General features: G+C 41.0%; 1 protein-coding gene across 1 annotated transcript in view; it reads left to right on the top strand.

Moving 5' to 3' along the window:
• The window catches only part of LOC129093323 (protein shisa-6-like), a 57,078-nt gene that overhangs the window by 12,156 nt on the left and 20,080 nt on the right, over positions 1 to 24,842 (top strand). The gene's annotated exons all lie outside the window — the stretch shown is intronic.

Here is a 24,842-nt window from a genome sequence, read left to right as displayed (position 1 = left end):
TAATTTAAAGAAACAAATGCTGCATTGCATTCTGGTATTTTTAGGCTTCACCAAGCTGTCACTGTAAGATGCCTGATTGAAAAACATTCCTGATTATGGATTGTTGATTAACTTCAGCTGTTCAAAGAAATCCCTTAAAGAAAAGCACATGAATTTATTATAAGTAAAGGTTGCCATGTATAGGACATTGACATTTATGTCTATTCAAACATGAGCTTTTTGTTTCAAAACACGGCACATGGAAACATTCACGTGTGATACATTCATAGGCATATGTTGAATAGGCACACATGATTTTCGGATTATCACATGTAAAATATAAGAGCAAATGTCCTCTTTTTTTAAACTAAACTCTTCAAGAACAAGTCAGCATCAGTAATGTAAGTGGTCTCTGCTCTTGTAGCATTCTGAACGAAGCATCACTATGTACCACATTATATGGGAGAAGACCAAGACCGTTAATTTCTCCTCAGAGGGAGAACCAATCCTTCAGCACAGACAAGCTTTTTGAGCAAGAACATTTTATTTTCTACAATTTCACGACTCTTTCTGCTACTGAAAAGAGTCAGGTCAGGGTGGATGGCCATCTGTTCCCTGCATGGTTTCCCTTTACTCAATGTCCCAGGTTTGTCGAATTTGAGATGAACATCCAGAAATAATAAGCAGAAATATCTGGAAATACTGACTGCAGAGGTGGTTTGATTTGGTAGATTGATATGAATGCTTTATTTGTTTTCCTATTCTTTCTTTTGGGGGAGATTTAATGCTTTTGTTTGTTAATTATGTTTTTTTTATTTATCATTCCTCCAAATATTATTTATACCCTCAGTGAACTCTTTTACTAAAGATAAACTTTATTTAGCATGCACAGCTGCTTAGCTTGCTCCTGTCCTCTCAGCCATCTGTCCAGATCGATGAACTGCCTCACAGATACCTTTGCACCTGTGAGGATGCTCACTGATCTGATCTGTGTGTGTGCGTGTGTGTGTGTGTGTGTGTGTGCACATGCTGCTGTCATATGGGACTGCACTGTTACACTGCCTTGGGAGTTAAAACAACAGAACTCAGTTTTTAAGCTTCAGAGTCACCAGTGATTGTGTAAAATGAGTGTGGAAGATAGACCGGAGGGAGCTGGAGCAACTTTGGTGATGCAGCGCTTCACCACACCATGGCCTGTAGCTATGTCGACTGAAGCCCAGTCACAGGCTTACATTAATTGTTCCTGTCACAGCAGAACTGCGGTGGACTTTTCAATTCAGTCACTGTCAGGAGCAGAACTGTGCTCAGTAAATCACTGTCACATTGTCACACATATTTCTGTGTGTTTAAGGAGAGCGAAGCTCAGCGAGTGGGCGGTTTGGATTGAGAATCCCTGCCATCGATGTAGCTGGATTACAACTCTAACTCCTCGATTGATTGGAATGTTCTGCTTCACACAGGAGAGTAAATTTACAGCCAGCATGCAAGTTCGATAGTGTATTAAAAATGCAGCTCGCCAGCTGTTATTGGTTGAATGCGTCCATTTTAATTATTTTTCCATATGTCAGTCTTGTTGATATGAAACGCAGCCAAGCCACAGCATCCGGAGAAGTGATTACTTCAGACAAAGCCTCCATCCTTGACTTAGCGTGTGCCGTACTTCATTACCTTGCTAAGCCCAACTTTTAATTCTGCCCTGTGCAGGAAGTCCAAATTGGTTTTTAGGGCAAGCAATAATTGTTTTTATGAATATGATGTGTCTGGAATGGTGGATATATGGTGATGTAGCAGCGGTATTAGTGTGAGAGTGGGGGGAAGGGGATTTTATCACAGAGCATTTATTTACTGTGCAATTTCAGTACATTAACGAGTGCAAGAGCCAGTAATGGGTGTGCTCCTCATGTAGCAAGTTTACTTTACAACAGTGCAGTACTAAGAGGCCGTAGGGACTATGAAGAGAAAGGATCTGACAAAGCACACACGATCATTTATTTCTCCTGTTGCCTCTAATTTGTCCTTTCTGTTTACCTTTTCTGAAGAACTTGATGACAGGGTATAAAAAGCCCCTCTCTGTGTCTCAGTACTTCCCTCTGATTGTGAAACAGTCATCTCCTGTTCCTCTGAATGAATCAGATGTCGCTGAACAACAAGCCCACCGGCTGTATCATCATTTCCAGTCCCTGTAATCAACACTCCAGCCTGATGAGGCAGATGATGAAAACATCCGCCCATGAAAACCTTTGGTGTTGTTTAAGGTACACAAGGAAAAAACAAGCCCGGACAGGAACTGATACATATGGTGACCACCAAAAGCTCCGACGCCTCATCAAACCAGAGGTATAAAATAAAATCTCTGATGCAAAACTCAGATTTTCCAGCAAACCAAATGTGTAACAGTCCCTCACCCCAAAATTCTGTTCACTTTGTCACCTGCTGCTGACTAGGTGATCGTTTGTACATTTGTCCAGGACTGTGTGAGGTGTTGTGTCAGGTTTTTACAAGCCTTTTACCCTTGTCTTCATACTGACAAATATCTATGAAATAAAGCCACAGTATACATGATAGTATGGTATGTCAACATTATTATTGTATACTATAATATAACTATACAGAAGAGTGAACGACAGCTGCAAGCGTCATAAGGCAGATGGAGGTTGCTGAGCTAGCGCTCGTGCAAGTTAGCTATGGCAACATAGTGCCAAATTACGGCTGCAATATCCAAGATGTCAACATGTAGACAAGGAGCCAGTTGATCGAAGCTAACAGGGCTAACAGCGCTAACGGTACAAACTACTGTGAAAGTGCTGACAGAGAAAACTGTGTTTACCTGAGGGGGAACCAGAGAGTGGATGCTACGTTTCCACCGTCCCAAATGACGGGATGGTGTTATCAGCTGTAACCGCCATATGAGAGCAGGGCAGAGTGGCTGCTGTGAGCAAACCAGTGGGGCATGCTGACATGCACTAACATGCACTAACATGCACTAACTCGCACTAACTTGCACTAAAAGCACAAGCGGCCAGATAACAACCCACACAGAGGGACAGAGACCTCCCTCACTGATCAGGTAGACATTACTACATCATATATTTGCATAGGAAATAGTATATAGCCTTTTTCCATCATTCAGTGAGCAACCATGAGCTGTTTTTATGCTGCACACAGCATGAGTCTGCCCAGCGACAGTGAAAGTAGTTGGTTACCTTCTTTGCAGCAGTTGCCTGCAGCTCTTCTTCTAGCAGCTCACTGCGGCTGCTCTTGACTCTCCTTTACTCCCTGACATATTTCAAACTGATCCGCCTTCATGAAATTACCAAAATGACTGTTGTCTTGTTTTTAAGACATAGCGTGTCAAGCCCACTGACAAACACATTGCCTTTCCTGTGACTACTTAATATAGTAGTATAGTATAGTATAGTATAGTATAGTATAGTATAGTAAAGCCAACTGGTGTCTGAATAGTTGAGAAGCTGCAGCAGAAGGATATGTTCAGTTTGCATTAGCAGTAACTTAATAACATTTTTATTGGCAATGTCGACACAGACACACAGTTCGTATTACTGCAAATAAAAATGAATATAAAATGCTTTCTTCAGGGGGTTGGGTTACCTCAAATTCATATTACTTAATATACATTTATTTAAAAGAAAGTCTTTGAGATGATTAATTTAAGGCTGCATTGATATAATGTTCTATGAACAGTGGAAAAAAGGACTTTGTGTATGTAGTGTGTAAGGGGTTGCTTGCAGTGAGGAACCCACAGGGTCATTCAGGGACTGGTCAGGAACCACCTGACCAGTCCCTGAATGATCAGGGTCATCTCCCCCTCCACTGGATCACTGCAGCCTGGCTAACTGTGGAAGTTGATCAGTCCATGACGCAAACTTTTATCTGACCACCACAGTCTGAATGTGAACAATACTTCTAGCTTATGATTATAAATGAACAAACTTGCAATTCATGGATTCTTTCATTTTGGTCATTGTAGATGATTTAATAAAACACACATGAAGTTGGTGGAGAGGTATTTTGTCCAGGAAACGCACACAGAGAGTGTTTATAGACAGAACCAAAGGATTCAATGAAGATAAATGAAAGTTTAATTGATTTTGGATTTCTTTTTTTAAAGGTACTGTGGAGTTGATATTAGCACAGGCAGGTGAAAAGACCTATTGCCATCTATTAAAACTGGGCTGAATTTTGTGGAGTGTCATTTTTTATAAAGATAATAGTCTCAAAGGAAAGTATTTCAGTAATTATATTTTCATCATGTCACTGGTGAAAGCTAAAGTCCTTTATTTACAAGTGACACATCACAACAGTGATGGCAACTTGTTTAGAGATGAAACCCTTACTACTACTGTAGGAATCAGAAGGTATGTTACCCTAACTATCCATGAAGGGTGCAATTTCTCTCATAATGACATTACAACATTTGCAAATGGAAAGTGAAGGTTGCATTAGATTATATTAAAGAGAAGGGTAATTGATTTGTATATAAAACCTAAATTTAGGAAAAACAAACAATATTTTCCCTTTTCATTAACAAATAGTTGCTAAATTTAACATTTCAAGGTCAGCTGCATTGTATGCTTCTCCCATAATTATTTTTTTTAGGAACAAGTAGGCAAGCTAGCAAGGCTGCTGAACGTAGCCTCCGTCGATCGCCCAAGTCCATCAGAAGTCTCCAATAAGATTGTAGAACCCTCTATGTTAAAAGATATTGGTTTTTGCCTGCAATGATAAAAATATTTGGGAAATGAATTACATTTGCATCACTGGTCATTCTCCTAACAAAACTTCTCATTTCAACACTTTGAAACCAGGTCCCACTTCAGGGAGCAATCTTTGCCCCCAAATCAGTTTCAGTGGCTGAAAATTTGGCAAAGCTGCTCACATTTTTCGCTCACTGGCTATTTTGATTGGCAGCTCCCTCCTATTGGGCACAAGTGTACTTGCTCAATACAAATTGATGGTGAGGTTCAGGGGAGGTGGCACGGCTGACCTGCTGGCTAAGCACTCTGCGGAATAACCAATAAGAAAGTGTTAAAAGGTCCTGAAGAGAGCAGGGACCGGACGGGGCACTCATTAGCGGAAAGACAGATCAAGACAGACTTTTCTTGCACTCAGCATGGAGAGATGGCCGGACATCGTTATCCCTTGCCCTGTTGCTGGAGCTTCCTCTACTGAATATGCAGGCGTTGCCATGACTGGGATAGAAGTGACAAAGTGTGCTTATGTATGTAAAAGAGGAAAGGAGTAGGGATAAGCATTCTGTCTGATGAGTTAGATTAACAGGGCATTGGTAAGAAAGAGTGACATGCCAGTTTCATTATTCACTTTTTAGCAGAGAGGAGTGGAAAAGAAATTGGTAAAGAGTGACTCACAGTTAATAGCCATTTTATTCACCTTCATCCACATAACCCAGATCATTGTCGTCCTTTGGTCAAAGACTGAATTAAAGACTATGTTTTTGGTATTGAGAAATTAACACATGAGAAAAACACCTTGTAGCATTTCTCAAAATACCATCAGAACTCAGATATGTTGAGGTCAGTGAATGACAAAACACCCTACAATTCCTGACAAGACTCTTGGGTGTCCTGAGGAACAATAGCACCTCCAGATTTACTGCAGTCAATTACAGTGATGTGAGATGTGGGGGCAGACAGAGGAAATGACAGTAGGGAGACAGCTCTCTTATCATTGTCCTTCTGTTGTGGCCACTTTGAAACAAGTGGAGCTATTCGTCTGGCAGCGAGGTATGCTGGAGGGAAGAGAAGCAACGCTTTTATCTCAGAGAGAGACGGGAGAAGGGGAATATGCAAGAAATGTAGCGCAGACAGAATATCTGAGTGGTGAAAAGTGAGCGAGTTAAACAAGAAAAAGGGATTCTGAGTTTGCAGGTGAAATGGCAGTAGAAGAAATAGAGAGTCCTAGCCGGCAGGTAGTTGGGGACAATGGCTTGAAAATCGCTGCTGTGATGTTTGCTTGGGCACGGAAGCGTACTCCTAATGTGCAGCATCAATCAAGATGCTGCCCATCGCACAGCATGGCAACTTTTATCGCTGCTCATTTAAGTAAGTGAAGATATTTTATGCATCAGTTGGAATGCAAGGACTTTTTCATGCTAATTTCCCTCCTTTATATTTGTTATTCATCATCTTTGATCAACGGGGTCTTGTACACAAATAAAGTGGAGTCTCTGCGCCTCATGAATCTGGAAGCCGCCATGTGCTGAAGCATCACATCAATGGATTGCTACTGCTGCTAAATTTATTTAGCAAGCTCAGGAATAGTGAAAACTGGATCATACATCAAACCCTCCTCCAGTTGTTTAACAAGACTTTTCTTTAAAGTTGAATTAAAGAAATGTAACATTAACTCCTTTTTACAATAGAGTATTTATTGTCCTTTAGAGTGGAGAACAAACCGCGTCTTTCTGTCCCCCAGGCCTTCTCCTAATATAATTCCCTGATGAGAAGAACATTTGACAACTTTGAATCCACATCTTCTTTGCCCCCTGCTTCCCCACTGTCACACTAACTTCTGCAGGTCCACCCAAAACTGATAAGATGACGTAGAATGCGATGGTCTGCTCAGAAATAAAATTAACTTGTGAACTTTGCCAAAAATATCCATCCTTGTGGACCATTTTGCCTCCCTTGCGAATTCATTAGCAGATGAAAGGAGGTGGCATGAGCAGCTGAATTGTGTTTTGGTTCTGGTCCCAGTCTTTGAATTTCAAGCTTCTCCACACTTGGACTTTCCCGCCCTTGTTCTTCCTCTTCTGCTTCACTGCATACGCACTGGGAATTGAATCCAATGTTTAGTTTTAATTGATTTTTCATGACGTGAGTAGTGAGCATTCCCTTTCTGATTAGAGACATGGGTGCAGATCTGAGAGCTGTTAATCCACTGCTAAAAGGAAAGTGTCTAGCCTTTGAATCAAACAGCTTTTTCCTTTCAACCTTTTCCTATTTAACATGCCTCTCAGACCTGTTTCCATTTATTAAATTACACTGTGGCAGATATTTGGATTTGTGTTTTCTCTGAGCCCCTCTAACCTGGTCATCAGCCATTGTTGCTTCCCACCAGCTAAGAATCCAACATAGCAAGCATGAACGCCACAACAGGAGGCAGTCTTTAAGAAGGGAAGCAACAAAAGTAACAGGCCCACCCTGTTTATTATATTGAAAAGCATGACATTGTGTTTTAAATAGCCTTGTCCTTCGCAGAGTTTCTTTGAGTGATAAACCAGCCGATATAAATAGATCTGCTAAGGGAACTTTGAGGATACTTTTCCAAGTGTTTTAGAAAGGCCTTGCAAAAGGGTGATTTTAGCTTTGCCGCTCTGACCTCAAGCAGCTGAATACCTACCTCCCTGCAAGGCAAACTCACGCTCTCGTCTATATTCTATTATTCATAACGAAGAGGCAAAGACTGGGAAAGGCAGATAACTCTGTCGCTTTTCCTCCATCCACCCCCATCCCCGTATTACTATTATCCAGAGGCCATTGTGTGGGAAAACAAATGGAATGATTGCCTTTTGTTGTATAGGAGGAGGGGGGATTTTGTATTCTGTGCTGAATTTGAATGTAGACTTGCTATTCAGAGCACACGAGCTAGGGCTGCCAGTTGCATTGTGCAAATAATGATGCATGGGAGGGATCAAATTAAAATGTATCAGCTCTGGGGTGGGATCCATCTCCAAATCTATTTCCAGCAGATAAAAAATTGAAAGGCAAAGGGAAGCGTGTGTTTCAGGTTCGGTGTTACTTTGCTCCGTCAGCTTTTCTTGTTTTTGTAGTAATCAATTCAAGCCAAATGTTAGGAGTTAGTAATGAGTTTGTTGGGGCAGGTAGGGATTTTAATGTTGACTCCTTCTATTCAGTTAAGACGTACACATTTGAAATGCTTTATTTGAATCTCTCTAGAATTACCTAAACCTGTACCAGTACATGCCCTGACCACAAACCCAACTCTAGCGAAAACCCTATTACTTTACTTTGGCTGAGTAATGCATAGTAAGGTCATATCCACCAATTTACATGCAAAACAGCCCCTTACAATTGCAAAGATTAACAACATGTTTAGCAGCCCTGCTCTTACTGTAGAGGCTGATAAATGTATCCTGTTGTTGTGATAATCAGTAATCATTATCACTTTACAGTGGGCAATTGTTTCCTGAGCACCTAAACAATTCGCTAATTTCACAGATGGTAAACCTTTACAGGACACCTTTTGCTTGTTGCTCTCAGTAAGTTAGTGCCACGATAATCTGAATCTGAAGCTGAACTGGAATGACCAAACTTTTAAACGTACCTTTTTATTATCGCTGAAATAGATTCAACAACAAGCCAACAACGAGTCTCTCTGCCTCTTCATAAAGCAGGTGGTGTTTTCTTGAGCATCCATTTCACACTGTTGTTCACGCAACATGCAAGCTGGAGGGACGAGGGACCAACACCTTATGAAACTTGGCATTAGGCTCAAATTTGAAAACTCACACGAGACATAAGAGACTTGGCATGCTTAGAGGAGCTCTGTTTCATGAGCTGCTGGTTGAAGAGAGAATCAGAGCCATGTGTACATGTCTCTTTGCTGTCACTGACTCCATTCCCCCATCACACATTAGGCCACAGTGTTCCCGGCCCTCTCCCACCAGAGTGCCAAATTGCCTCCACATTGTCTCCGGTGCAGGTTCAGTGAACTTTTCACATGGCAGGTCGCTTGAATTATTGCTGATAGATGCTACAAGCATTCAATCTACACCCCCAGACTGTGGGGCAATAGGGGGGCTGAGCTATTATAATTGAAAGGCCCCTTCAATAGCGATAAATAATGAGGTTTCCCTAGGGGCCGTACGGGGTTGGGGAAAGGAGAGTGTCGGATGAAGGAAGGTGTTCTCACATATATCGAGCCAGCCTGTTAACCCCATGCTGAGTGAGGCATGGAGGGAATATGATACAGGAGTGAAAACCAGGGAGGGCGAGTGACTCTCACCACTTCAATAATGAATCAACGGGAACTTCAGTCATGAGTTAAGATTTAGAGGACCTACCAGTGGTTTTGCATGTTATAGCCCGTGTACTACAAAGTACATATAAGTAAACATTTTTCAAAACATGGTCAACAAAAAATATTATGATTTTTGCCTTAACGTTCCCAAAGGGTAGAGGTACATCCACCAATCAAACACTCTATGTATTGTACTTTATTACAAATATATGCATAATTTGCAGTTAAAGGGCTACAATGTGCATTTCACTGGTATGGTCTTTGAAAATTACTGTCTTCAGTCTTTTTCAACCTTTCCCTCTAGATTTTTTCCAACAATAGTGTTTAGTTCATCATGTGACACTAAAACTACTGAGACCTACGCTTAAGAAATTCTATTAGGGGATTATAAGGCACCTACATCAGAGTCACCCAGCCTATCTGTTCTCTGTTTAGGACGTCTGTGGGGTGCATGAGGATGTAAATGGGAATTAAATCTTCAATTGCATTTTTTCATTTCAATTTTGTTGTAACTATTGTCAAGGAGAAACCTGTATCTTATCAGATAAAGACATCATAATTGGCTGCTATTTGATGATAAGTAAAAAGGTAAATATCGAATGTAACCTGTACAGTAATTTACTTCTACTTGATTATATACAGTAGGAATATAATCAAGATGTGAACCAGCTTTTCTTTTCCCCAGACTATTGCACGTTCCTGCCATGCAAGTCACATGCCACTGCCTATAGAATACGCACATAATAATAGGCACACCCTTGAAGCGCTTTCAAATCAGGCAGAATTAGCAACATGCTGCCACTTCTGACAGATATGAGCTTTTCAATCCTCTTCCCAACTGAGTGTAGGAGTTTTCTGTGTCTTAATTACCTCACATTTGGCACAGTGCACTGCAGAGCTAGCGGGAGCCGCGGGGAGTTAGGAACTCAGCTGAGACCTCAGACAGCAGTTGGTGACAGAAGCCAGGGGAGGATGCAGTGGAGAAAAGGCTCCCAGCTAGAATGCCTGGGATGACAGGAGTGGTGGTGGAGGGGGCCAGAGATCCCTGAGGAGGAGCAGAAGAAAGCGGAAGAGCTAGCTCAAGGGAGAATTCCCCTCAGACACATATGGCAGAATTGAAACATCCATACTCCGGCGTAAAACAGAAGATATTCAGTGTGGAGATTCAGATGTATACTTATTTGGTTCAAAATTTTTATCGAAAAAGAAGAAATGTATACTTTAATAATTTTCCTTCACTGACAGCAATCCCTACATAAGTTATTGACATTAGATTGGATATAATTGCATAGAAATCCCTGTTTTTAGAATTGGAGCAGTCCATATGTGACTGTATGTTCTGTGAATCTGTGTACGCTGACATCACAGGACTCCCTACTGTGTGTTAAGAAATTTGATCTTGTGTGCTGGAAGAAACAGCTAATGCTAGCATCCCTCTGTCTCTAATCGTGGACACCAATGACTCAATACAGGTAAAAGTATAGTGGAGATCAGTGCTAACATTAGCAAGCTAGTCTATCTAGCTACCAAGTGGAATAAAAACTCAACAGCACAATGGGACTTCTAAAGTGGTGAATTGTTAAGAGACTAACAGCTTACATTGCTTCTATTAAATTGCTGGCACCATTTGGGTCCAACATGTTTTGTATTGTTGGTAGGCTCTACACAGTAAGACTTATTTCCAGTCAGTAGTACACCACAAAAGTCGACATTGTTCCTCGTCTATCAAAACCAGCTTTTAGTTATTAGTCAACTGATGCTCTATGGAAATTGCCACTCTGGGTTTTAAGACTGAACACTCTTTTTCCACATATATGTTACACATAGCTGTATGTAGCATGCAGCAATAGCTCTGAACACCATCATGCTTTATATATATTCTAACACATTTCCAACTCTGCTTTTAAATGGCTGGAGGATAACATCCACTGTCAACAATACTCCAGTCAAAAGCCAGAATTAAACAAAATCCTTTGAGTTGGAGTTCAGACACCACAGGGCTCAAATCACTTAAGAGCACTTAGGTCTTCCATTAGATTTAATTATTCCAGTTAGGTATAAACTTAAAATAAAGACTAATGTAATAATGTTGCAGTTCAGCCAGTGTTTTCTCTGAGTTCGTTGATCATGGAAAAGCACAAAAAGACCCTGCAAAGAGAATTGACTCCTGGGGTGCGGGCAATGGACTGCAAAGGCTGACAGCAAATCACCCGAAGGTGTTAATGTAAGAACTGTTTCTATGTCCATGCTACAGCACTCCGCTACCCAAGCCCATGTTTGCTTGCTCAGTTTTTTAAATGAAAACGGTCAGCTGATTGTGGGTAAACAATGCAGGGAGACCGCAACAACCTGACACTAATGTGAGATTTTGTGATGCTGCAAAACTTAGATGTTCACATAAACAACTTGACTGGTGAATGTAAAGGAGCCTTTTCAATCATGTCTGCTTAGTGTTTTATCATGTTTTTCAGTTTTCCTGATATTACACAGTCTAATGAGGCTCTATGTTGTAACCCACCAAGTATAGTTTCTGTCCATTTTAAACCACACACTACTTCAATTTGGCTCCCTTTACTAAACTGCCTCTATTCCCTTGATGTGGCATTGATCTGTCTACTCCGAGCATTGTCTGTGCCAGCCTGACCAGCACCATCAATATTGCATCAGGTTCAGTCTAAACAGCTCAGAACTCTTTTACAGTCCATCCAGGGAGAGGTAATAAAAATCGTGCCTGTCTTCATCCTATTGGCGAGGACAGTCACATGGTGGCCGATCTCACCTTATAGCTTATTTTATACACCAGGGGACAGAAGAATTCAGATGCTTTCTTTTTGTGCCAAGAGGTGAGGAAATTATAATCTTGGGTTGTGCAAAAAGGGACTTTTGCATTATTTATCGCCTCAAACATTAATTAGTAATCCCTGTTAATTAGTGTTTGGTCCTTTCATCACCCAGAATCAGCTGCTCCGAGAAAATTAAATGTTTACAAGAGAGTGACTCAATATTTGCTCGCTGGAAGTTAAATTGAATTATCTCAAGACTTACCTCCGAGCACTCAAACCCACCTGAGCAGCGTAGGGAGTTGATGCCGTCGAGCCCTGCTGTCTGGAACGCAACTGGACCAGATTTTGGCCCTAACTCCCCCTGAGTTTTCATTGTTCCCTCCTTCGTCTCTCTCTAAATCATGGTGGTTTATCTGGCAGACACAGCAATCTAGAGAAGCATGACAATATTAAATTAAACCAGGAGGAATTAGCCATGCAGCGGCCACAAGGCCCTCTGGGAAATATAGTCAAAGATGGAAAGTGTTTCCAGAAGATGATATCTATGCTGCTGGCAGCTCATTGACTTCAAGCCTTTTAGCTAACTCATTAGCCTTTTAACTATTAGACACTCCACACACCCTGGTGGATTTATAGTTGTGCTGATGTTAAACCATCCTGCTTTTAATGAATGGCCTGAAAAGATTATTTAAAAACACACGGTGTGTATTGTTGTGACACAGAATGTATTTGACAGTGATTAATGCATAAGGGTCACATGACAGACTGCATGTCTAAATTGGTTGTTTTGGTTGAGCCACCAGAGCAATGGGACCTACCAAGGGCACGGCCTATTTCTGGAATGTAGTGACTGGGCTGTCCAACAATATCTTCCAATGCAATAACCCCAGGCTGCCATCTTGGACTCGATTTTAAGAACACTAATTGAGGAAATGTCATTTTCCTATTAACTTAAGAGAATAGAATTAAATCGTCTCAATTTGATAGGCCACACATTAGCATGGCAAGATCTGAGGATATATGTGTCCCCCCCAAAAAACAGGTCTTATGCAAGTGTTCTTTGATGTAACTCCCCCTAATAATTTAATAGGGCATCACTAATGTACTGTAATTTGTTCTAATTCAATTAGACTATGCAGTTTGGCTGGAGCAGATGTGCAGAGACAAAAATACTTTTACGCTATCATGTCCCTGCACCATCCAACAATTAGAGCTGCAGTATCAGAAGAGGAGTGATAGTTTTTTCATGCTGGAGTTTGAATAATGTTGTTAAATTGTGAGTTTTTGTTAAATTGTCCTTACTGGCTCCACCTCATTGCACTTTAAAAAAATGTGTACACTTGTTTTTTGTGTATGGTATTTTAATCCCTTGTCTTTATTGATGTTTTAGTTATAAGCCATCGATAGACTATATAAGAAACAATTAAAGACTGAAAAAAAACATAATTAACTTATTTGACAGCTACTCTGCCTGATCAGGACTGTGTGTTTGTGACTTAATCTGATTTGACCAAACAACCCTTCAAGTGTTGTCTAATTCAAATGTTAAATCCTGATTGGTCCATGGTTGCAAGTGACTTCATCGCTTTCCAACTCTGCCCCACATACGTCAAACAAGTGAGAATAAAAAGCAGGCAAAATAGAAGAATTCTGTTGAAGCATTTTGGATTGGAAAAACTATGATTAAAGGTAAGGTCTGTTTGTTACCTTTAAGAAATATAACAATAACCATTGGAAAAGCTTGCCACTCATTTAGGCAGCAGAAGCTCTACGAATGAGATAGTTCAGGATTAGGCTACATTGGTTTCATGCAAACCAATCTCTATGGTATATTGTATGTGTTAAATGTCATTCGCTCCATTTTCTCTCTTGAAAAAGTGACAGCCGCAGTAGCATAAATCTCTCACACAGGCTGGTGTCAGTGGACGTTACCTCAGTTGAAGGGTGAAGCTAGCACTTTGTCACTGTTATCTCTCTCATCACGTGTAGAGGCTGGTCAAGGTCACCATAGACATATTCCTTCCAAAATGCCTTTGACAGGTAACACAATGATATCCAGGAGGACAGAATGTGAGTGATATTTCTAAAAGTCCTGCAGCCTCTTTCATAAATAGCACGGCTGCTGTCTGTCCTTCATAACTTCCTTCCCCTGGCAGAGTGAATGATAGTGATGCGCATAATCCATTATTTTGGCCAATTGATTGAGCCCAGCAATCAAAGATCAGTGTTGTGGCATAGGTAACTGGACCTTCCTATGAGACGGCTTAGTCGCACAAGCGCAAGCAGAGGTGTCAGCTGCAGGCCTACTAATCACCCTGTGCTGTGAGTAATGGCTATGAAAGCAATCACAGGGGAAATGCATCATCTCTACAGACCCTCGATCTATCAACCTGACTCGCTCTCATTTGACTGAAACGCATGCCAACATGAAATATGACACTTTGTCAAAGGCAGAGGGAGCACGTTGGCTCCAGAGCTGCAGAATGTAATAATTAAGCACACCCATAAAGGCCCATTGTATTTCATCCATTGACACAAACGTGTTGCACATTTCTAAAGCTGTTTCCCTGGGTAAACATTTCATGCTTTGCTACAGTGATAATTACAATGCTTCACTAGTTTATACCGAATTAGAATGTAGGCCTACTAACAGTCATTTTCCACTTCAGTCATCTTTCAATTTGTTTCCCCACATGATATCAACAGAGTAATGGTGGCAGAAGAAATAAATGCCTCACTTGCACACCATCAAAAAACTATTTGTCAGATAATTTGATGTTTTTCACCCAAACAAAAGCCACAAGCAGGCGTCCTCCACTAAACCATCCTTTTGACGGTATGCATTATGAAGGGAGCAGGACAGATTCCCTGGTTTGTTTTACAAATCTGTGAGATTTGTAGTTGTTTGTGTTGCAGTTTTGGTTGTGCACATGTAATTTCACACATTGGGGAACATTTCCACTCCAACCAGTCCTCAGTCCAATCACTTCCCGCCCTCATCTCCAAAGTGCCTCTCGATTATGCTGCATGTTGTTAATCTCAACAGGTGCCCCAACATATTTGCACAAGGAGCCCTAGATGTGCTGGTTCAGGAGTAAACTGAAGCTGGACGACAACATCAAGGCAGGGCTGGAGTGAAAACTGTAGAGGACTCAGACAAGCTCCAACAAGCGCTAATGTGCCAATTTAGCAAAGCAAAATGACCAACGATGTCAAACGGGGGCCTTCACCCCATAACAAATTCAGATGATGATTTATGTTTTTGTACATCTAACAAATGCAGTATTTGTCACTTTGAAACAAATTGCAACAGCATCTCTGGAAATGAATTCTATAGAGTTTCCTCTCTGCTCATTCAGTTTTTTCTCAGCAAGGTTATTACTTAATTCGATCGGAGGAAGGCTCTGTCAGATATCCCCTGGCCTTATCTCAGTTACTCACAAAGAATACTGATTGTTTAGCAGACACTTTAGCCAATTACCTGACATCAAATCTGAAATAATACATTTCCACAAAACTTGTTTCTACCTTAATTCCCTTGTTGCTGTGGGGTGAGTCACTGTTCTTCAAGGTAAGATGGAATTTAAATCTTAAAGTTTTACAGCTCATTAGAGAATACAGCAGTAAAATTAAAATTGTATTAATACAAAGGAAGGATCCCCGCCGCATTTCATGACATTGTCATGCTCATGATGTTCTGAAAGTCTGCAGATTGATTTTTGGAATAGAGTGCTCTATCAGAACAGAAAGTGTACTAAATTATCATCCACAACACTCTCTGTGGTCACCGAATTTCAATTCCGGATTCATACAAAAAAACAAAACGTTTTCCAAGTTTGGAGAAACTATAAAAAGTAATCACTCCTCTTTCCAAGTCTTTATGTCAGGGTGAAGCTACGGCCAAAAGGCTCAGTTCTCTGACAAACTACAGCATGTCATGTAATGACTGTGTCTGAGTAGTATGATGTGACTGTAACGCTATGGTCTGACATGTTGCTCCTGTTGTGGCCTCTAGAAAACTTTGCCACTTGAACATAAACATTTGTTTTTGTGGAGCATCTGTTGGAATGATTGATGTTTTTTCTTGCGAGGACAGTCTTGAGTTGCCATAGGTCTCTTGGCGTCCTCCCACACTAGTCTTCATGCACACTCGCTGTGTTTTAAGGACATGCAGATTTACAGCGGTGCCACACTCTGTTCGGGAATCCTTCCAATGACTTTTTCGTCACCAAATTTTTTCTAGATACAGCCCTTTTTACAATCAGTAGACTAATAATTGTGTGACTTCTAAAACCAATTGTCTGCATCAGAGATGATTCTACTTAAGGGATGAAATATACATGCAAACTTGTATCTTGTATTTTATATTTGTAATTATTTAGATAACTGTAGTGATCTGGGTTTTGTTACGCATGAGGATTTTTTTTGGTTGATCATTGTCAAACAAGAGTCTTCAGTCATACTAGAAGCAGCTGTGCTTTGTGCTAATAACCTCAGCATTCTAACTTTGACTATAAATGCGTGCACTTATGTTTAGCAGGTTTAATGACTATGTTCAACCTCGTAGCACTAAGCACCTTGGTGCTTAGTGCTACGAGGTTGAACATAGCAAAACTCATGACATTCTCATCAGCCTCAGCTGTACTTGTACTTGTACAGCTGAGGCTGATGAGAATGTCATGAGTTTTGCTGGTATTTGGTCATAAGCTAAAGTACTATACACATTCTGTTTCTGACCTGATGGTGAAAAGTAATTAGGATTCATCATCTAGGTATCATGGATATCTATGCAAAATCATGATAATCCATCACATAGTTATTGAGATATATCAGTCCAGATCAAAGTAGTGGATGAAACATTAAAAGTTCAGGGGAGGGTAAGTATGTATTATTGGCAGTGAATATTGTATTGTATGTTGAATTCAAAAAGGAAAAAAATGGCAAAAAGAGAAAGGGATTTATTTGTTCGTGGGATTCAATCATGATGAAATATTAACATGCCAATAATATGGTCCAATAAACCTCATCACAAGTAGCCTGCCCATACTAGATCCCTACGGTCCGATCTGGCAGGCCTCTGAATTAATCACAATCACTGTGATCATGTCGAGTGGCACTTTTCTGAAATGTTAATAAAGCCATATTGAATGATGCACTATTCTCTGCAGGAAGTCCGTAGCCTGTGGCTGCTCACTAAATCTCAATGACTTCATTAACTCATTACCATGAGTCCCGGCGTTTAGGGCCAACAGCATTTACAACATGACAGAAAGGAGCTGTGTCCTTGGGCTACTGCTCTGCTTGCGAGACTGATAGGCTTTATTAGATTTAGCAGGGTGATTGACATATCAATAAGCGCCGAGGTGGATTAAATAGACAAGATCAATATTCAGATTTTTTCTTATTCGCGACTGAAGCAAATTGTGCACACCTTGTCAAGTGCTGTCGGCTTTTGTGCTTCAGGCTGTGCAGCATTCTGCCGTTGAAGCAGGATATCCTGTCTGTCACATCCAGAAATATGATTTGCCTCTGAAGATTTTATTAGAATTTTTAAGCTCCAAAATAATTCACTTTTTGACTTATGATAATTGAAAAATGACCCAGATCAAATCCAAGTGGTAGTCAGTGAAAAGAAACCTAGAGGGCGTGTAGGTTCACCAATATTTTCCCACAGTACACAGAAGACTGGTTAATATTCATTGAGTCTTTTGTCTTTTTATTCCTTATTCAACCAGGAGGCCAGAGGAGACGGAAAAATTGTAACTTTCAATGAATATGTCAAGGTTTTAATTCAACTCTCTCCACTGTCTTTTGTAGAAACACATTTCTATTCATGAAGCCAATCCTCCATAGTCATGACACTGCATACTTATGTTTCTTTTGTAAAACTATAGCAAAATGGTAATTAAATTGAAACTGTGGGCTTCTGTCCCCTATGCAGACTTAAAGAAGCCTTTATCTTAGTAAATTACTGGCAGTTGATTATGAAAAACCCAACATTTCTTCTCTTTTTTTTCTCCTGCATGAAGGCAGTCCACCCACACCTTCTGCTTTTGTGTGCACTTTTGTTATGGCTCCATTGTTAATGAGTTTAGGATTAACTGGCTGTAATGACTGGAGACTGGAGCCCCTGCTGAGCCTGATTGTGCTGTTCAATGGGGAGCCGGAGGAGTAATGTATGTATGGATGTGCACACGGTGAGCATGCATCTTTGTCGCTCGCTCCCTCACTGGGAAAAGGACAAGCGCTGGCAGAATTGGGAGGGACGTTTTCTGGGACGAGTTAGTCCTCAATGCTCGCTGCTGCTGTACAACCTGACATATTGTGTCGTCCTGTGGCCATTAATTTACTTTAGGGGATTGATTTTTGTGTGACTTTTGATAGAAAGCAGACATCATCTGGTACGGTTGGGGGAATTGGACTCTGTCCAAACTAATCCATGTCACATTTACACATCATTACAACATCGTAATGTGGAAACATTCTTTAAAGAGGAGATTAATATTTCCTTTTGGTGTTGTGTTGGTCAGTAACCCATTCACGGCTGTTAGGGAGTAAATTATATGTCCACACATGTTGGACAGAAAGAACCAACAACCCAGTAACTCAGATCCAATTTAACCCTACTGCTCTCACCTAAACCCTGTGCTAATACAACTAAACACTCAATTTAATCGTTCTGTTAACAAATCTTTCATCAGATGAATAAACAAGCATAAAATGGTGATCGGTGAGAAAACATGGCTGATGGGATGTGTGTCTGAATGTAGACACCTTTCATAATATAGCTCCCCTAGCGTTGACACTAAAGTTACAAGGGGGTTCACGAGTTTACGACCATGTTGCGGCTGATCCACCCGGTCACAGCTTTTTTCTGTCCTGGCCCCTCAGTGGTGGAATGAACTCCCCACTGACGTCAGGACAGCAGAGTCGCTGCCCATCTTTCAGCGCAGGATGAAAACTCACCTCTTCAAGAAGTACTACCCTGAGCCTTCCACTTAGCACTTATTGTATTCGTATTAGTTTGTTGCACTTATTGTATTCGTATTAGTTTGTTTCTGCACTGTACTTTTGTTCTGGTTTATGCTCTTAGATGCTTGTTTAAGAAAGGAGATGCACTTATTACTTCTGGTGACTAGTAGTTCTCTTGAATACCTATGTTGAATACACTTATTGTAAGTGCATCTGCTAAATGACTGTAATGTAATGTAATGTTTGTTTACTATCATTCTACAACACAGGGTTGCACAAAGACATTCTAGTTGTAGCAGTTGTAGTTAGGATACACAAAAAATTAAAGGGTTGATATAAATGTTGTCTCCCTGTGTTCAGTGGAGAGAGAGAAACTCGTGTTAGCCTGCTTGCTTCCAGAAACCCCTTATTGTTCTTGTTAGCTGGCAGCTAGCCGTTGCTTAGCATACATGCAGCAATAAGTTGAAATTATTTTTTGGGTATGGTGGCAAAGAAAAGAATAGTCTTGATCCTTATAGACCATTTGCTATAATCAAACAAAAAAGGGATCTGTATCTGCCGATATTGATCATCAATGATCGGCAATAAGTATTGCCGGCAAAAAAAACCTAATCAGGGATCTCTAAAAGCTCTATTTGCTCTGTTATTCACCACTACATGTGGGTGTGGTGGGTGAGCAATGAAATTACTAAAGTAGCTTATTCCTTCAACTAACTATAACTATGTCCATTTCCAATGATGATGTATTCAATGTTGGCCCTCTGCTGGGGCTGCACAACTGAGAAATGCATCAGGATTGAAGCGAAGGTCACCATTGCCAATTTACAACACCCACAACAGGCGGAGAAAGGTTAGCTGTACAGTGCTTGGTAAAATTGTAGTAAGTCCACTGTAGTAGACTAGCTGGATTTGGGGGCATTCACTGTGTGCCTCCTGTATCCCTCCTTCGTCTTCTCTTCCCCTCTGTCCTACAGCATTATTCTCCTGATGAACTTGTGTACCGGAGATGAGATATGATTCTTGAAATTAAAACAGCATTTTCTACTTTGATCATCCAGCAGTGTGTGAAGCACTGAAATAAGACACTCCACTTCTTTATCGAATCTCTGCTCTCGTTCTCCTTCTCTTAATCTTTCCCTTGCTCGCTCGCCCTACTCCATCTGAGCATTAGGGATTGCTGTATGAGATGGAGAGTTAATGAAGAAAGCTTTTTTCCCCCCCTGCAAGAAGCCTGGTAAACTCTGGCAACTTGTACTCCCCTTTTGTTAATCGCGTCTCGATTGGCTCACATGCTTTGCGATCCAAACCCCTGAACCACTTAAGCACATATTTAACATTGCTTTTCAAGCCCCTGAAAATAGTTATTTTGGGGCCTTTTTTCCGTGAGAAAATCCTAACCAAATCATCCCCTTTTATTCCTTTTCATTACACACACTCTTATTTCTTTCTCACTTACAGGCAAACCAGCAGTCACACATCCCTCGGTCTCATGCACAAACTCATAAGTGGCCTTGTCTTCATAAACTGCAAGTGAGATGCAACATTGTCAAAGAGTCATTTAAGATGCTATCATCTAATATGGAGGCTGACGTGGGCTGGTGCTGGCAGCGTGGTTATGTAAGCGGCTTTCTCAGGGACTGATAGCAATCCAACACACCCAGCAGGGGAGCGTTAGTGTGTGTTTGTGTGTGTATCGGTTGAGGGGTGTGGGGGGTGAAACACACATTCAGTACGCTACATAATATTGCACCCAGTGTTTTGCCACAGGTACAGAGAGAGGCACTTTTTCGTGCCAGTTGATTGGTTAATATGCTAATGTACCGTGATTAACGAATACAAGAACCGAGAGTGTCTTCGCTCAGTGAGGTGTTGATTGAAAGAAATCAACAACTGGGGTGGCATATGAGAAAGAAATGAACATTTTGGAAATCAAAACTTTGAACTCTTTATTGTATTACAGGCCAAAGTGTAAATAATAACTTCTTGTTTTGCTAAATCTATCATAATAAAATCCTCATGTCATATCTATATTGAGAGAGGTGAAATGATGTCCAAAAAAGACCCAAGCTGTAATAAACTGGGAGTATCCTTTAATTTCCACTGTAGGTATCCTCCTCCTCAGATTGTGTAGCAGTAAGGCAAGTAAACATTTAAGTGTGCTAACAGAAGCTTTGCATGCTACATTGAAAGCTCAGAGTTACAACATTACAATGGTAAATTTGTGGATATGAATTAACTGATTGACTGTGGTTTCAGCTGCCAGGCACATGAGCTGAATGCATCGGCACCATTAGCAAACATGGTTATGAGATATTGCATATGCTACATTATGTGTTGATATAAAATGCAAGAGTATGCAAAGTCTTACAGTCATAAAAAAGCAGTTAACTTTATTGAGACATACATTTCAGCATGGCAGCAGTCCCTGGATTCCCTTCTCCAACCATGTATCCTTAACGTAACTTAAATGCCGATTACAATCAATAAAACTCACAGCTGTGATTGGTAGTTTTAGCAAAAATAGATTTACTTTCAGGTAATTTGTAAATGACATAGGCATACTGCTCAATAAAGATCAGATTGGTTGCTTTCATCCATAAATATTTCTACAAGAGAGTGTTTCCCTCAGTCTTTCTGGCTGAATTTGGTTCTTGAAGACTAAAAAATCCTCTTACCTTGTTTCTGTGTATATTGTGAACACACGACATGTTTGCGGTTGACATTTTAGTGGACTGAGTCCATATCATTGATTTGAGGAGATAGCCCTGCTGATATGTCAAGGCCAGCCGGGTTAAGGGTGGTTGAAATGCAGCAGAGCCCTTGTAGAATAAGTTACCTTGGGCTGGAAATCTGAGCAAACATTGTTACGTTCTGATGGTGGGCATGCTGGCAAGTGAATTTGCCCTGGGAGGGAGGTCTCTTTAGTGCATTGACTCATCTGCAGATTTTCACTTAAAGCTGTCCTTCCCCTTAGTAGTGCTGCACAAGAAAGTCAGGGATTTCTGCCTGTTACTGCCAACATCACTGCTGACTACAGGGAGGTGTATCAGTGTAAAAACACAGTCCTCTTCTAATTAAGGAGCATACCCAATGCTGTTTACAGTTGAGCTGCCAACTACATTTATGTCATTTGTAGCCCAGCTTTAAAAGTCTCATCTCTGTAAATCTCATCACTACACTACTCAGTTTTAAAAATATTTTCCTCCTCTCCCTGCATTACAAGAAAATTGTGTGTCAAAATAACTGACTGCTCTACATGGCAACGCTGTGAAATGAGACAATTGTTTTCTTGTGCAATGCTGAAGGAAATGCTGAATCTTCCTGGAGAACTCTTCAACCTTACCAGTTTCTGTAGACTGAAATACTGCTCACATCATAAATATACAACCTAATGTTGAGTCAGATGATCTACTGCGTGGGCATCAAGGTTTCTTGTCGCATTTTAGTTCTAAACAACCACACAGGGACATTCAGGCCAGAAATGGATGGGTTTGATTATTTTTAGTCTTGCATAGCCAGACCTATCTCCACAGTGCTGTGTCAGCGCTAAAGGAAGGTGTGCCTCAACACGTTGTCACTCTGCTATAGGGGGAAAACTCTCTGGGTTGTTTGTATTTCTTAACACCAATCACTCTGTCTTAGGTGGCACTGAGCACATGATTCAGCAGGGTGCAAAATAGCAGATAGCGCAAGGGAAGGAGAAGCCTGGCTGAAATAGGCATCCAAAGACAGGGCTGACCCACAGTCTACATCTGGTGAGTCAGGTCAGCTCTTTTGCGGCTCATGTAGCAGGATCACTTACAGATGAAGGATCTGCATTACTTCAACCAAAGCAAATAAACTGCTACTATTAAAGCTGAGGGTTTATGGCAGCAACAGATTTTCCCTGTAGAGTTCACTGGTCCACCAAGACCCACACTACAAGAGGACATCGGCATCGTCCTCATCATCCCCCCTTACCAAGCATACAGACCAAACAAAGGATGCAGGAGATTTGAGAAAGTGTCCTTTGGGGGAAACACTTTACAAACCCCTAACCCTAACCCCTAACCCTGACCCTAACGTAGACTCATTTATGAGTATTGTTTGACAAACTTATTCTACACAGCTGCCTCACAGTCTCCCAGGTTTGATGTCCTGCCTAGTGGGCTGTCCTAACCCTAACCACTCCACTTTGACGCCTAACCCCAACCGTAAATTCATTTATGAGCATTATTTGACAAGCTTATTCTTCACAGCTGCCTCACAGTCCCCCAGGTTTGATGTCCTGACTAGTGGGCTGTCCTAACCCTAACCACTCCACTTTGACGCCTAAACCCAACCGTCTTTGTCCTTGGTACGGTCTTACATTACTCATACTCATGTTCTATGCCCTAATCAATGGGCCATCCTAACCCTAACCATTCCTTTTCCATGCCTAAGCCTAACCCTTCTTGGGGCCAGGATTCCTTCTTCAAAATGAAGGGACCGGTTTAAGAAGAAAAGAAGAACTCATCCCACTTATTTCTTGGCTCAAAGTTCATCTGGCTTGTAAGACTTAGACTGACATGCGCTGGCCTGTGCCTTGCCTTAGGTCTCTATTCAACCGCGAAGTCGATGGACGACGTGGGGAGATCTATGGGAATACGCTACACCCTAACCCTAACCCCATAACCCTAAACCCTATCCCTACCCCTACCCCTAACCCTTAACCCCTAACCCTAACTCCTAACCCTAACCCTAACCCTTTAGATGTAGACACATCACACCTCTCCATCTCTGCGTCTTTGAATAGGACCCACCACTTATCATCTTCGCTTCCCTAACCCAAACTCTTCATCGTCTTCCCTGCCCTAAACCTGACCCCAACCCCCTGACCCTAACCCCAACCCTCTGACCCTAACCCCAAAAGATGAGGCGGTCAAATACCCCACCAGATTTTCTACCTACCACCTTTAATAACTACATACAACTTGCACACCTTCATAGACTTCCTTCTTTGGGACAAAGTATATACTGCAGGGGGGACTCAGAGTGACATGTGCTGGCCTGTGCCTTGCCTTAGGTCTCTATTCAACCGCAAAGTTGTTGGACGACAGGGGGAGATCTATGGGAATAATATCAAGAGCTATCAATCAATGCTTATGTGTGTAAGATAACGGCTGCCAATATTAATGTAAAATATTTTGGTCAATTTGAGTTATATTTTAGATTTGTGTGCTCAAAGTGTATGATAAAATGAGTAAGATAAAGTCATTTAATGAATCAATCATTTATATTTTTCTACAAAATCATGCCAAAATGTTTTAGAATTTAAAAACAGGTAAAGAAAATGTGATAATAACATATAGTGTCAAGATTAGCTCCCATTAGCCACTACAGGCTACTGGTCATACCAGACCAAGTAAGGTTCTTACAGCAAACCCAATGAGAAGGAGCAGGTAAAAAGACTGTGTTTTGTTGCTTATGATTTCAATTTTTGGACTATATGAAAGTAGAGTATTATTATTGTTATTTCTTTCTCATTTTAATGTAAAAAAGATATTCTTGTTTAGATGAGAAGGCTTTTATGAAATTGAAACAGTGTGAACCACAGTGGATAGAATAACACATTGCAATGTTCATATGTGTGCCCTGACTCTGCTGCTACTGATGTTATGTGTACTTTAGCATTCTGCTACACAGATGTGATCTGTTTGCATATTTCGCTCACAGGGGATTTCATGTAAACCTCCAGGTGCTATCAATACACTGATTTGGAAAAATCTGCAATTCATGCTCATCAGTGTATCTACCACAGCCCTCCCACCTCTTATAATGAATGTACTCCAAACTATAAAGGTTTATGTGGTCACTGGGTTTAAGGTCAAAACTGGTGTGCGTATCGTTCAGACTCAGAACCGGGGAACGCATCCCTGTAGCTGTGTGTAGCCGCGTGGGAGGCAGCGACAATGAGAAGCTGATGGTAAATCGATAGTGATGGATCAAAGTGCTGCATGGCTGAAGCCCTGCGGTGTCAGGGTGAAGGGAACAACAGTGACTTCTTACCCCTCCCCCTTCTTCTTATTATCCTCTCCTCCTACTCCAATCCTCTAGTTTTATCTTGAA

Source organism: Anoplopoma fimbria, chromosome 7, assembly GCF_027596085.1.
Source record: "Anoplopoma fimbria isolate UVic2021 breed Golden Eagle Sablefish chromosome 7, Afim_UVic_2022, whole genome shotgun sequence".
In the NCBI taxonomy this organism is placed as follows: domain Eukaryota; kingdom Metazoa; phylum Chordata; class Actinopteri; order Perciformes; family Anoplopomatidae; genus Anoplopoma; species Anoplopoma fimbria.
The sequence above is the reverse complement of the archived record's forward strand: the minus strand, read 5'-3'. Positions and strand labels throughout refer to the sequence as shown.